Source organism: Aquarana catesbeiana, linkage group LG09, assembly GCF_042186555.1.
Source record: "Aquarana catesbeiana isolate 2022-GZ linkage group LG09, ASM4218655v1, whole genome shotgun sequence".
In the NCBI taxonomy this organism is placed as follows: Eukaryota; Metazoa; Chordata; class Amphibia; order Anura; family Ranidae; genus Aquarana; species Aquarana catesbeiana.
This window is the reverse complement of record NC_133332.1, coordinates 27018937-27035175: the sequence shown is the minus strand read 5'-3', so window position 1 is coordinate 27035175 and position 16239 is coordinate 27018937.

The window sequence follows — 16239 nt, the reverse complement described above, 5'->3', positions numbered from 1 at the left end:
ATCATCCAAGTCCTGCAGAAGGACTATATTCGGGTAAGTTTTAGCCTTTAACATCACATTCTATGTATTTAATATTTGCTAATGTATTGTATTAATTTCTTCATTCCATAATTATCATTATTGTAATATACTGTGAATGTGCTCTTTGTCATCATGCATGCTTTAAGCTTTTAATGCTGCTTTTTTGTCCTTCAAGCATATTTGCCGTCACTAACCTCCCCAGCGTGCTATCCTGGGCCCATACACACCTAGCCTAGTAACTTAACAATGTATGTGTACAAATGTTATTGTTGTCCTCAAATCAGGAGGAGTGCAAGAGGCCACTTTTTTGGGGCCCAAACTCATTTGGAACCCCCCCCCCCAAAAGTCAATCGATACCAATAATCTGCTGATTTTGCAAAACCCATACACACTATACCTCGTTTGTGGTCATATTTCTGAATTAATTCACCAAAGCATGTAGTGCAAGGGCCTGCCTGAATACCTCTAAATGGTGCTGTTGAAAGTTTTTGTCTCCTATTATCTTGATAGGTAATTTATGAATGTAAAAATGTGCTTCAATTTGGACAGTGTGTATCCATATTTTTGGATTGTGACACTTCTTACCTGTCCACTGGGCTGCCAATAGTGTAAGTAAGGAAGGGCTGGCCAAAGTATCACACATTATTTTGGCATTCAGCTCTCATGGAAGTGGAGAGGGTTACCTGTCCAAAACATCCACCCATCCCCACCATAACATTTTTAGAATGGGCCACCAGAGGAGGTGAGGAATCTGATAAGTTAACCTTATACTTTTGTCTTTAACCACTTGACCACTGGGCACTTAAACCCCCAATTTTCAGCTTTTGGTGCTCTCACATTTTGAATGACAATTACTCAGTCATGCAACACTGTATCTGTCAGGGGATGTTATACACAACATCCAATGCAGGTGATCAGATCGCTGGGCTGCACCAAGGAATCAGGGACAAACGAGTAAATGAATAAGAAGGTATGTTTATTGTTAATGATAAAGACACACGTGAAAACAAGACAGCAAACCAAAAACAAGTAAATGGTGAAAACACAGCAAACCCCCAAACCCACCTAACTATCTATCTAACTAATATAATACACTAGCAAGGAAACCAACATGAAATAAAAAATAAGGCATGAGCCAAAGCGACAAGGGAACAGAAACCAGGAATAATGAAGCAGACCAAGGAGCAGGGAACAGGAAACAGGGTTCAAGGTCAGGATACACAAACGGGGTTCAGGAACAAGAGCAGGTACTGGCAGGGACAAGGGCTTAGCAGAGGAATTCTGAAGCACTGAGGTTAGTTCAGGGCGGGTTTATATAGTCCAGCAAAACCATGACAGGTGTGCTTGATGACAATTCTGCAGTCCAGGCAGGGAGACCCCCGCTGGTGGCCACTGGAATTACACCCTTTTGGTGCTGAATGTAATAGTGCCACCAACAGGAGAAACCAGAGATGACACCGTTCCTGACAGTATCTGTATGAAATGTTTGTCCTTTTTTCACACAAATAGAGCTTTCTTTTGGTGGTATTTAATCACCGCTGGGTTCTTTATTTTTTGCGCTATAAAAGAAAAAAGACAGAAAAATCTGTAAAAAAATGCATTTTTCTTCGTTTCTGTTATAGAATTTTGCAAATTAGTACTTTTTCTTTATATATTTTGGCCAAAATTTATACCGCTACATATCTTTGGTAAAAATAACCCAAATCGGTGGATATTATTTGGTCTTTGTGAAAGTTATAGAGTCCAAAAGCTATGGTGCCAATATCTGAAAATTGATCACACCTGACATTCCAAGGTATTTATAAAGATGCATGTTGAGTTTTTTGAAGTTGTCATTTTTTCCCACAATTCTTTGCAAAATCAAGTTTTTATTTTTTCGTTTTTTTTTTTTCACAAAATTGTCATATTAGCAGGTTATTTCTCACACACAGCATATGCATACCACAAATGACACCCAAAAACACATTCTGCTATTACTCCCGAGTATGGCGATACCACATGTGTGAGACTTTTACACAGCGTGGCCACATTTAGAGACCCAACATGCAGGGAGCACCTTCAGGCGTTCTGGAGCACCCAGGCCAATTCTGACATTTCTCTCCTACATGTAAAAATCGTCATTTTTTTGCTAGAAAATTACATAGAACCCCAAAAACATTTATATATATGTTTTTTTAGCAAAGACCCTAGAGAATACAATGGCGGTCATTGCAACTTTTTATCTCACACGGTATTTGCGCAGTAAAAAACAGTAAAGTTAGCCCAATGTTTTTGCATAATGTGAAAGATGAAGTTACGCCGAGTAAATAGATACCCAACATGTCACCTTTCAAAATTGCACACGCTTGTGGAATGGCGCCAAACTTCGCTACTTAAAAATCCCCATAGGCGACGCTTTAAAATTTTTTACTGGTTACATGTTTTGAGTTACAGAGGAGGTCTAGGGCCAAAATTATTGCTCTCGCTCTACCGATCGCAGCAATACCTCACATGTGTGGTTTGAACACTGTTTTCATATGTGGGTGGGACTTACATATGCGTTCGCTTCTGCATGCAAGCACACGGGGACAGGGGCGCTTTAAAATTTATTTTTTTTTTTTATTGTTTATTTTACTTTATTTTAGTTTGATGCTTTTTTCAAAAAAAAAAAATTTTGATCACTTTTATTCCTATTACAGGGAATGTAAACATCCCTTGTAATAGGAATATGGAATGACAGGTCCTCTTTACAGTGAGATATGGGGTCAATAAGACCCCACATCTCACCTCTAGGCTGGGAAGCCTGAAATAAAAAAAATAAATAAAAAAAAAGATCCTGGCTTCGATCGTAGCGGTGAGTTGGTAGAAGCACCGGAGGGCGGCGGGAGAGGGGGATGTCCCCTCTCGCCTCCCGTAAGAATGATTAAGCAGTCGCTATGATCATTCTCATGGTGTAGGGAATTGCTGGCCAAAAAAGCTGATATCTGAATGATGCCTGTAGCTGCAACCATCATTCAGATATCCCCGCACAAAGTCAAGGACGTCGTATGACGGCCGGTGGGCGGGAAGTGGTTAAAACACATTTTTTTTTTAACACAAAGTTGTCCATTTATACAATATTTCTAACACATAGCATGTACATACCAAAAATGACACCCCGAAATAGATTCTCCTACTCCTCCTGAGTACGGCGATACCACATGTGTGAGACTTCCACTGCCTGGCCACATACAGAGGCCGAGTACAGCCGAGTATGGCAGAATATGGCTGAGTATTGCTGAGCATGGCTGAGTATGGCAGGGTATTGCAGGGTATCGCCAAGTATGACTGGTATGGCAGAGTATGGCTGGGTATCACTGAGTATTGCAGAGTATGGCTGGGTATTGCAGAGTATGGCTGGGTATGGCAGGGTATGGCAGAGTATTGCGGGGTATGGCAGAGTATTGCAGAGTATTGAGGGGTATTGCAGAGTATGGCAGGGTATTGCAGAGTATGGCAGGGTATTGCCAAGTATGGCTGAGCATGGCTGGGTATGGCTGGGTATGGCAGAGTATGGCTGGGTATCACTGAATATTTCAGAGTATGGCTGGGTATGGCTGGGTATTGCGGTGTATGGCAGAGTATTGCGGTGTATGGCAGAGTATTGCGGTGTATTGCAGAGTATTGCGGTGTATGGCAGAGTATTGCGGGGTATTGCAGGGTATTGCAGGATATTGCGAGGTATTGTGGTGTATTGCCGAGTATTGCAGAGTATTGTGGGGTATTGCAGAGTATTGCAGGGTATTGCAGAGTAATTTGGGGTATTGCACAGTATTGCGGAGTATTGCAGAGTATTTCGGGGTATTGCAGAGTATTGTGGGGTATTGCAGAGTATTGCGGGGTATTGCAGGGTATTGCAGAGTATTGCACAGTATTGTGGGGTATTGCAGAGTATTGCACAGTATTGTGGGGTATTGCAGAGTATTGCACAGTATTGCGGGGTATTGCAGAGTATTGCACAGTATTGTGGGGTATTGCAGAGTAGTGCAGGGTATTGCACTACTCGCATATTGTAATGCGTTTTAACCACTTCCCGCCCGCCGACCGTCATACGACGTCCTTGACTTTGTGCGGGGATATCTGAATGATGGGTGCAGCTACAGGCATCATTCAGATATCAGCTTTTTCGGCCAGCGATTCCCTACACCATAAGAATGATCATAGCGACTGCTTAATCGTTCTTACGGGAGGCGAGAGGGGACGTCCCCCTCTCCCGCCGCCCTCCGGTGCTTCTACCGACTCACCGCTAAGAAGAGAATGTGAGCATTGAGAGATTTCATAATTTGCCGCGTCACAAATGTGATATCTCCATTATGAACGCTAGTTTTACAAGACCAACCGCTTCCGGCTCATCCTTGCTTCCGAGCATGCGTGTTTGTACTTTGGACTTACGTCCAACAGACTTGTGTACACACGCTCAAAGTCCGACAACACACATTTGTGTGCCAACATTTTGCTAGCCAACATTTGTCCGCGGAAAGTCCAACAACAATTGTCCAGTGGAGCATACACACGGTTGGATTTACCGCCAACAGCCTGTCATCGAACATTTCCTGTCGGAAAGTCCGATCGTGTGTACACGGCTTCAGTGTATAATAATTGGTTTGCGTGAAAGTATCTACAAACTATAGTATATTCACCATATTACCAAAAGTATTGGGACGCCTGCCTTTACACGCACATGAACTTTAATGGCATCCCAGTCTTAGTCCGTAGGATTCAATATTGCAGCTATAACAGTTTCAACTATTCTGGGAAGGCTGTCCACAAGGTTTAGGAGTGTGTCTATGGGAATGTTTGACCATTCTTCCAGAAGCGCATTTATGAGGTCATACACAGATGTTGGATGAGAAGGCCCGGCTTGCAGTCTCTGCTCTAATTCATCCCAAAGGTGTTCTATCGGGTTGAGGTCAGGACTCTGTGCAGGCCATTCAAGTTCCTCCACCCTAAACTCACTCATCAATGTCTTCATGGACCTTGCTTTAAACACTGGTCCAAATCATTTGGTGGAGGGGGGATTATGATGTGGGGTTGTTTTTCAGGGGTTGAGCTTAGCCCCTTAGTTCCAGTGAAGTGAACTCTTAAGGTGTCAGCATACCAAGACATTTTGTGTAATTTCATGCTCCCAACTTTGTGGGAGCAGTTTGGGGATGGCCCCTTCCTGTTCCAACATCACTGCGCACCAGTGCACAAAGCAAGGTCCATAAAGACATGGGTGAGCGAGTTTGGGGTGGAGGAACTTGACTGGCCTGGCCTCAGCCCGATAGAACCCCTTTTGGTTGAATTAAAGGAAGTTCTTCAACCATTTTAGATTGTCATTCTACATGGATGCAGCATGTCTGTTTCTCTCTCAAGGGGCTTGAGACATCATCACCTGACAACAGTGATATAAGTGGGAAGGAGACCACGGAATCGGAAAGAGGGATATCGATCGTTCAGGATTCCGGCTACTGGATCTACATACACATGCCCATTACCCCTGCAGGGGTTGGGCGTTCCGGTGAGTGAGGGCACAAGTGGGGGTTCAACCAAAGACGGATAACATCAGTCACAGTAAACCTGTCTGGGATCACTTGGATGCACACACCATTTGTTCACAGGGATTTTTTCCACACTCATAGGACAATTTCTATTGGACGATTTTTATTGGAGTATTTGGTTGCAAATAGTATTATTACATAGTTTTTTCTTGATTGTAAATATTCACAAAATAATTCATCAAATTTGAACATTTTTTGTTTGTTTTGTATCATTTTTGGGATTTTTCCAGCCAACATCAGAGGATTTTTAGCTGCCGTTTTTTGGTGTCACTTCATCTTGAACATTTATTATTGGGATTTTTAACGTGGATATAATTGATGTTTTATGTTTTAGTTTCATTTATACAAGTTTTTAATTTCACTTTATATAGTTTTTTGGTGATTTGTATACCTAACATCTTATATGGCACATACATCCTAAAGGGTTTTAGCACTTTTGCAGGATTTTTCACTTAGTTTGTTGATGCATCCTGATGCACACAACACATTTCTTCACGTTGAGGTTTTAAAAAATAATAATTTTTTGTGAACAGCACCAATTCCCCTATCAGAGTATTTTATCACTTGGACTTCACCTTGGTGTTTTCCTTGTTTGGGGGGCTGCAGTTCTTGTTGGTACTTGTCCTAAGCGCGGAATATTTGAATTTTATATCATGAGATAGCTGTGGGCCAATCACAGCATCACTATAGTAATCACATCTGTTATGAATGAAATTCATTCAACAGCTTTTTCGGAATTGTGATCACATCTAAACTCCCAAATAGGGCTTTAAACTTCACTACCTCACTGTCCTGTGTGACTTCAATCCTTAACTATCTAGATCTTTGGAGGTTGCAACACCAGATAGATAAAGAGTTTATCTTCTACTCTTCGCCTCATGACTCTCTAGATTGGACTATTTTCTTTGGCTCTTTCCACACTACCATTGATACAGGAAACTGAGATACATGATATTGCCATCTGAGATCATAGCTCTATCTCAGTAGTCATATATGACTCACAGTCTAAAGGCAATGCCAGATTGTGGAGATTTCCCTTATACTTAGGCAACAATGAGGATTTTTCTCATACTATTAGATGGACATGGAGTGAATATGAAATCTCTAATGCCCTGTACACACGATAGGATTTTCCGACAACAAAATCCATGTTTTTTTTCCGACGGATGTTGGCTCAAACTTGCCTTGCATACACACGGTCACACAAATCTTGTCGGAAATTCCGAACGTCAAGAACGCGGTGACGTACAACACGTACGACGAGCCGAGAAAAATGAAGTTCAACAGCCAGTGCGGCTCTTCTGCTTGATTCCGAGCATGCGTGAAACTTTGTGCGTCGGAATTGTGTACACACGATCGGAATTTACGACAAAGGATTTTGTTGTCGGAAAATTTGAGGTCCAGATCTCAAATTTTGTGTGTCAGAAATTCTGATGGAAAATGTCCGATTGGAGCCTACACACGGTCAGAATTTCCGACAACAAGCTCCCATTGAACATTTTCCGTCAGAAAATCCGACCGCGTGTACGGGGCATAACTGTGGTTAACCAATCCTACTTTGTTCTGGGAATCAGGCACTGCCTATCTGAGGGGCATAATTATATCCTATACTACCCAGTTTAAGAACTACATCTTGAAACACCTTTGTTCTTGGTTACATATTGTTTATATTGCTATCCTGTTTAAAAAAAAAAAAAAGCATTTACGCACATAAATAGTTAATGTTTAAACACTCCCTCCCAATTGAACCCGAGCAGATATTTTTATGTGTGATCATTTTATTTGAGTCATCTATGATTTAAAGGCTGCAAGTCTGAAACATGTAAGAGGGCTATATGGAAAATATGTAAAGGAGACCATTCCCCTAGTGGTCTCCACCAGAAAAACAGGAATGGACTATCTCGGTACCCTGAACGGAATACACGTAGAGTAAAATTAAGATGTTTTTATTTATACGAAAATATAAAAACAATGTATTCAGATACATATAGAAACATCAACTTCAGTTTCACACAAATTAATAAAATTTGTCTATACAAATGTTACATTGATACTTGGTATACTCCAGAATGCATACAGGAGATATAGTGAACAGAACTCCTCAACATGTTTCGCAGAAAACTACCGCTTCTTCAGGAGGAACAGAGTTGAATGAAGTCTAAAGAAGAAAGGTAACAGAAGAAAGGTAACACCCTTCTTCTTTAGACTCCATTCAACTATGTTCCTCCTGAAGAAGCGGTAGATTTCCACGAAACATGTTGAGGAATTCAGTTCACTGAGGACCCATTATATCTCCTGTATTAATTCTGGAGTATACCAAGTATCAGTGTAACATTTATATAGACAAATCTTATTAATTTGTATGAAGCTGAAATGTATGTTTCTATATGTATCTGGATACATTGTTTTTATATTTTTTTGTATACATTTTATAAGGAAGTTGAATAAAAAAAAATGCATCTGTATTTAATCCGAAGAATACAAGTAATGAATTATTGGAGGCCTTTAAAGTAATGGTAGAGAAAGACATAAAATAGATTAATATTAAACATCTGCACAGACCCCCAAAATTCATAGAACAGGGAAATAAGAAGTTAGAAAAAAGAAAATAATATAGTTGTGAGAGCTGCAGACGCTGACAGCATGAGGAAAGGAGAAGAGAGCCGGTAACCAGCTTCTGTAAAAGCAACATCTACACTGATAATTAGGGTACTGATTACAAGTGTCTTGATTATCAGTGCAGTCCCAACAGTGCCCCCCAGTGCTACCAATCTGTGCCCATCAGTGTCACCTATCAGTGCTCATCAGTGCTGCCTATCAGTGCCCATCAGTGCCATCTATCAGTGGCGCTTATTAGTGCAGCCTATCTGTGCAGCCTCATCAGTGCCCATCAGTGCCCATCAGTGCTGCCTATCAGTGCCCTTTAGTGCAACCTCATCAGTGCAGCCTGTCAGTGCCCATCAGTTTAGCCTCATCAGAACACATCAGTGAAGGAGAAAATTACCTGTTTGCAAAATTTTGTAACAAAGTAAGAACATTTTGGCCTTTATTCGTTTATTTTGCAAAAAAATTAAAACCCCAGGGGTGATGAAATACCACCAAAAGAAAGCTCTATTTGTGTGAAGAAAATGAGAAAAATGTCATATGGGTACAGTGTTGCATGACCGCGTAATTGTCATTCAAAGTGTGACAGCGCTGAAAGTTGAAAATTGGCCTGGGCAGGAAGGGGGTAACAGTGCCTGATAGGCAAGTGGTTAAAGAAAATGAACAAGAAATGGAGAAAGGTGTGCATTTTGACTGGAAAAGAAGCTAGATATTTAATACCTAAGACCCTTAGGATTCCCACAATATATTATCTCCCGAAGATTCATAAAAAAAAGCCTCCTGGAAGACCGATTGTCATTGGGATTGACGCCATTTTTCTCAGAAATTGGGGAATATATAGACTGTTTTTATAGGATATAGTGATGAAAAATGAGGCATTCCTTAAAGAGTCAAAAAAAAAAAAAATTAAAAGTCAGCAGCTACAAATACTGCAGCTGCTGACTTTTAATTGGACACTTACCTGTCCCAGGGTCCAGCGATGCGGGGGATCGAAGCCCCACTCGTCTCCCCCTCCGTTCAGCGGCGCCGGCATTGCAACTGTGGGCGCCGGGCTGTGGCTTCACAGCCTGGCACCCACTGTGCATGCACGAGCGGCGCCGAGCGCCGTGATTGGCCGCTCAGTCACCTGGGACCTGTAATGGGTCCCAGATGATTGACAGGAGGGAGGGAGCAGAGCCCTTCCTGTGCTGAGGGGGAAGTGATGTCACCAGCCCAGGCACTGGAAGAGGCAGACTACGAGGGACCCCCTAGCAACAGGCATTTAGAGGTGAGTAAAAAAAAAAAAATATCCAAATTTTTTTTGTATTTTTTTTTTTAGGATTTTTCATGTAGTTTTTTTTTGGGGTGGAACCCCACTTTAAGGACAACAGAGAACTTATTAAAATTACAATATTGAGCTCTGCCTCCAATACATACATGGAGGATTGTTATCTGGTTACGGTGGATGGTAAATCTTTGTATACCAGTATAAATCAAAAAGATGCTAGGGATGCAGTCAAATGGGCTTTAGAAAAGAAATCCAATGTGTAAATGAAAGAGAGAGAGTTCATCCTTGAGTTGTTCTAATTTGCCATGACCAACAACTATTTTTGGTGTAACAACTACTATTTCCAACAACTCAAGGGTGTAGCTATGGGGGCAAAGTACGCGCTCAGTGTGGCCAATTTGGTCATGGCTAAGTGAGAAGAGGAACATATTTCCCGGAGGTGGCCAGAGATGGCGCTATACAAGTGTTATATAGATGGCATTTTGATGGTGTGGGAGGGGCCTAAGACAGGTTTGGAAGGATTTCTAAACAGCATTAACAATAATAGATAGGACCTTGGTTTCACTGGTGTTCATAGTCGAGATTATATGAATTTTTTTGGGTCTCACTCTTTTTAAGGAAGATGGGAGAATATGCATGAAAACTTTTCAGAGACAAATCGTAACAGTTACATTCCCACTACCAGTTTCCAACACCAGAGATGGATTTATAATACCCCTAGTAGTCAATTTACTAGGATTGGAATTAATTACGATTTGAACTTGGATTACAAACATCAGACCAATAAATTGATTGACAGATTCTTAGAAAAGGGTTATAAGGGACATTTTTTGGAAAACGAAAGTAATACGATTCTGAAAAAAGACAGACAATATCTGTTAAATAAAGAAAAAAGTAAGGATTTGCACATACATGCAGGCTGTAGTTTGATCAAAGATTTTAATATGCATTCTAGAGCAGGGGTAGGCAACCTTTCAGAGGTTGAGATCTATCTGGACATTATGGAGGAGATCAAATATCCCCAGGGGAAAGGGGGGGCGCTCTTAAAAAACAAACAAACTATCAAACGCCCAATAAAAACACAGCATGGTGTCCTGTGCCTCCCCCCCCCCACTCCCACTAGTGTCTTTCGCTCCCCTTCACATCATCTCCCTCACAGTAGTGACCTCTCCCCCCACTGTAGTGTCCTCTGCCTCCCCATAGCAGTGTCCTCTGCCCCCCTAACCCTGCAGTAGGGTACTCTACCCCCCTACTATTGCAGTGTCCTGTGCCCCCCCCCCAAAGCAGTGTCTTCTTTACCATTTTACATCACCCCCTAGTTTTAATGCCCTTTGTCCTCTCCCTTTACACCCTCCCCCCACTCTAGTGACCTCTGCCCCTTAAAGCAATGTCCTCTGTCCCCTTCACATGCCCCCCCCACTGTAGTGTCCACTGCGCCCCCCAATGTAGTGTCCTCTGTCCCTTTCACTCCCCCCACTGTAGTGTCCTATGCTCCCCCCAATCCGATGTCCTCTGTCCCATATACAGTAGTGTCCTCTGCCTCTCCATAGCAGTGTCCTGCCCCCTTCACATCACCCCCTCACTATAGTGTCCTCTATCCCCCCAAATCAGTGTCCTGTGCACCCCTTAACTCTGCAGTATGCACCCCTCAACTCAGCAGTAGGGTCCTCTGCCCCTCCTACAATTGCAGTGTCCTGTGCCCCCCCAAAGCAGTGTCTTCTGTACCCCTTTACATCACTACAATTGTAGTGTCCTCTACCCCCCCATAGCATTGTCCCCTGTCCCCTTTACATCACAACCCCCCACTATAATGTAACTTGCACCCCAATAGCAGTGTTGTGTGACCCCTCAAAGCAGTGTCCTCCATCCCCTTCACACACTCCCACTGTAGTGTCCTTTGCCCCCCCCCCAAAAATTGTCCTCTGTCCCTTTCACCCCCCCCCCATAGTGTCCTCTGCCCCCCAAAGGAATGTCCTTCACCCCCTTCACATCCTCCCCCCACTGTAGTGTCCTCTGCCCCTCCAAGCAATGTCCTCTGTCCCCTTCACATCCCCCCCACTGTAGTGTTCTCTGCACTCCCCACCCAGCACAGTGTCCTCTGCCCCTTCAAGCAATGTCCTCAGTCCCCTTCACTCCCCCCCACTGTAGTGTCCTATACTCACCCCAATGCAATGTCCTCTGTCCCCCATAGAGTAGTGTCCTCTGCCTCCTCATAGCAGTGTTCTGCCCCCTTCACATCACCCCCTCATTATAGTGTCCTCTATCCCCCCCAAAGCAGTGTCCTGTGCACCCCTCAACCCTGCAGTAGGGTCCTCTGCCCCCCTCCTACAATTGCAGTGTCCTGTGCCCCCCCAAAGCAGTTCTTCTGTACCCCTTTACATCGCTACAATTGTAGTGTCCTCTACCCCCCCCATAGCATTGTTCCCTGTCCCCTTTACATCACAACCCCCCCACTGCAGTGTAATTTGCACCCCGATAGCAGTGTCATGTGACCCCTCAAAGCAGTCTCCTCTATCCCCTTCACACACCCCCACTGTAGTGCCCTTTGCCCCCCCCCCCAAAGCATTGTCCTTTGTCCCTTTCACACCCTTCCACTCTTAGTGTCCTCTGCCCCCCAAAGGAATGTCCTTCGTCCCTCTTCACATACTTCCCCACTGTAGTGCCCTCTGCCCCCCCCAAAGCAATGTCCTCTGTCCCCTTCATACCCTATCCCCACTCTAGTGTCCTCTGCCCCCCAAAGCAATGTCTTCTGTCCCCTACACATCCCCCCAATGCAGTGTCCTCTGCGCTCCCCACCCAATGCAGTGTCCTCTGCACCCCCCAATGCAGTGTCCTCTGTCCCCTTCACTCCCCCCACTGTAGTGTCCTATGCCCCCCCAATGCGATGTACTCTGTCCCCCATACAGTAGTGTCCTCTGCCTCCCAAAGGAATGTCCTTCGTTCCCCTCCCCCCCCACTGTAGTGTCCTCTGCCCCCCAAAGCAATGTCCTTTGTCCCCTTCACACCCTCCCCCAACTGTAGTGTCCTCTGCCCCCCCCAAAGCAATGTCCTCTGTTCCTTCACATCCTCCCCCCACTGTTGTGTCCTCTGCCTCCCCAAAGCAATATCCTCTCTCCCCTTCACATCCTCCCCCCACTGTAGTGTCCTCTGCCCCCCAATGCAGTGTCCTCTGTCCCCTTCACCCCCCCCACTCTAGTGTCCTATGCTCCCCCAATGCAATGTCCTCTGTCCCCTACACACACCCCTCCCCCCACTGAAGTGTCCTCTGCGAACCCCAATGCGATGTCCTCTGTCCCCTTTACCTCCCCACCACCAATTTAGTGTCCTCTGCCCCTCCCCCCCAAAGCAATTTCCTCTGCCCCCTACACACACCTCTCCCCCACAGTAGTGTTCACACTGTACTACTGGGGAGGTGATCAGGAAATTCTTTTTTTTTTTTTTTTGCTGTTACAGTGATTATCACTGTAACAGCAATGCTGGAACTGTCATGAATAGGTTTCATTCTTAACAGCTGTGATTACTATTGTGCTTTGATTGGCCCACAGCTATCATATGGTACATTTGCCCAGGTACCATGTGATAGATGTGGGCCAATCACAGCATCACTATAGCAATCACAGCTGTTATGAATGAAATTCATTCATAACAGCTTTTTTAACACTGTGATCATGTGATCGCACCTAAACACCCAAATAGGGCTTTTAAGTGGTTCTAGTCAGAAGATTTTTTAACTTAACCACTGAAAGATCAGCCGCTGCAGTTGTACTGCGGCATGTTGGCTCTCCTGGGCGAATTGCCACCATTGTACGTCGGCGGCTTTAAGACCTCAAGGGGGCGTGCCCGCGGCGTGACGCCGAAGCCGATGCACGTGGCCGGCGGCCGCAATGTCCGCTGGCCACCTGTGATCGCTCCTGAGAGAGGCAGGACAGGAATCTGTCAATGTAAACAGACAGATCCCTGTTCTGTCAGGGGAGGAAAGACAGATCTGCTGTTCCTAGTGATTAGGAACAGCGATTTCCCTAGGGAGCATTTAACCCCTTGATCGCCCCCTAGTGTTAACCCCTTCCCTGCCAGTGACATTATACTGTAATCGGTGGCTATTTGTAGCTCTGATCGCTGTATAAATGCCTCTGGTCCCAAAAAAAGTGTCCAATCTGTCCGCCGGAATGTTGCAGTTCCGCTAAAAATCGCAGATCACTGCCATTACTAGTAATAAAAAATAAAAAAATACCATAAATCAATCCCCTATTTTTTTAGATGCTATAACTTTTGCTCAAACCAATCAATAAACGCTTATTGCGATTTTTTTTTTTTTAACCAAAAATATGTAGAAGAATATCGGCCTAAACTGAAGAAATTTGTTTTTTACATATTTTATTATAGCAAAAAGTAAAAAATATTTTTCTTTTTTTCAAAATTGTCGGTCTTTTTTTGTTTATAGCGCAAAAAATAAAAACCGCAGAGGTAATCATTACCACCAAAAGAAAGTTCTATTTGTGTGGAAAAAAAGAACATAAATTTTGTTTGGGTGCAGCGTCGCATGACCACACAATTGTCAGTTAAAGCGACGCAGCCCCGTATCGCAAAAAATGGCCTGGTCATTAAGGGGATAAATTCTTCCGGTCCTTAAGTGGTTAATAGGGATAAAACACCTTCTGTGTGCAGCAGACCCCCCAAATACTTACCCAAGACCAATCTCAAACCAGGCTGGAACTTTCTCTCCTCATACATCGGGGCACCATTGGCTCTCGCTGCTGTCAATCAAAGTCAGTGAGCCAGTAATGAGAGAGGGGGAGTGGGGCCAAGCCACAGCTCCATTTCTGAATGGACACACAGAGCAGCGGCTCGGTTTGGGTGCCCCCATAGCAAGCTGCTTGCTGTAGGGGCACTCGGCAGCAGGGAGTGTCCAGGAGCACCAGCGAGGGACTGAGAAGAGGAGGATCGGGGCTAATCTGTGCAAAACCATCAGGTAAGTATAACTTTGAGTTCTGTCATTTATAAATTTTGCGTTTTATGAACTTTATGAACTTTTTATATCACTTTATCGGAGAAGTGAACACACCTTTGATATTTTTATGAGCACTTGGACTTTATATTTATGCATGTTGCACTTTGATTATTTATCACCGATTGATAGCACTTATGATTGTCATATCTAATGTTTGTAATTTTTATGTTCATATTTGTTTTTTGCACATTTTTATTACTGATCCTTTGTTTAGCGCAGACACAATTTTTCGATTCATTTTATCACTTACACGGATATGAAACGTGGTTAGTGTTTGCTGCTTGCCTTCATTAGGATATTTACTCTAGAGGCATTAACCCATTTGTGGCTTGCAAGACCTTTCTATATTTTAGGTAAGTATAACATGTTTATTATTTTATAACCGCTTTAGCCCCGGAAGATTTTACCCCCTTCCTGACCAGAGCACTTCTTACAATTCGGCACTGCATCGCTTTAACTGACAATTGCGCAGTCATGCACTGCTGTACCCAAACGAAATTTGCGCCCTTTTTTCCCCACAAATAGAGCTTTCTTTTGGTGGCATTTGATCACCTCTGCGGTTTTTATTTTTTGCGCTATAAACAAAGAAGCGTCAATTTTGAAAAAAAAAACAATATTTTTTACTTTTTGCTATAATAAATATCCCCAAAAAATACTTAAAAAAACGAATTTCTTCATCAGTTTAGACCAATATATATTCTTCTACATATTTTTGGTAAAAAAAAAATCGCAATAAGCATATATTGATTGGTTTGCGCAAAAGTTATAGTGTCTACAATCTATAAGAAAGATTTATGGCATTTTTATTATTTATTTATTTTACTAGTAATGGCGGGGATCTGCGATTTTTAGCGGTACTTGTGACAGTGCGGTGGACAGATGGGACACTTTTGACACCGATTACTGCGTAAATGTCACTGGCAGGGAAGGGGTTAACACTAGGGGGCGATCAAGGGGTTAAATGTGTTCCCTAGTGAGTGTTTCTAACTCTGGGGGGATGGGACTGACTGGGGGAAGGAGACATATCGTTGTTCCTACTTACTAGCTAGTAAACACATATCCCTGACAGAACAGGACTTTGTGTGTTTACACACATAAATCCCCATGCTGGCTCTCATGCCCGTGATCGCACCCGCCGGCCACGAGTATCAGGCCCTTTGGCGTACGGTGGCCCCCTGGCGGGTCTTAAAGGGACAACGTACCCATACGGGGTTTCGCCCAGCAGAGCCATTCTGATGACGTATATCAGCGTGAGCCAGTCAGCAAGTGGTTAAACAACAAAAAAACAAGGTTTTACCCCCTTTCTGACCAGGGCCTTTTTTGCTATTTGGCACTGCGCTACTTTAACCGCTTCAGCCCCGGAAGATTTTACCCCCTTCCTGACCAGAGCACTTTTTGCGCTTTGGCACTGCGTCGCTTTAACTGAAAATTGCGCGGTCGTGCGACGTTGCACCCAAACAAAACTGACGTTCTTTTTTTCCCCATAAATAGAGCTTTCTTTTGGTGTTATTTGATCGTCTCTGCGGTTTTTATTTTTTGCTCTATAAACAAAAAAAAGAGCGACAATTTAGAAAAATAAAATGCATTATTTTTTACTTTTTGCTATAATAAATATCCCCAAAAATAGATAAAAAAACAATTTTTTCTTCAGTTTAGGCCGATATGTATTCTTCTACATATTTTTGGTAAAAAAAATAGCAATAAGCGTATATGGATTGGTTTGCGCAAAAGTTATAGCATCTACAAAATAGAGGATAGATTTATGGCATATTTATTATCAT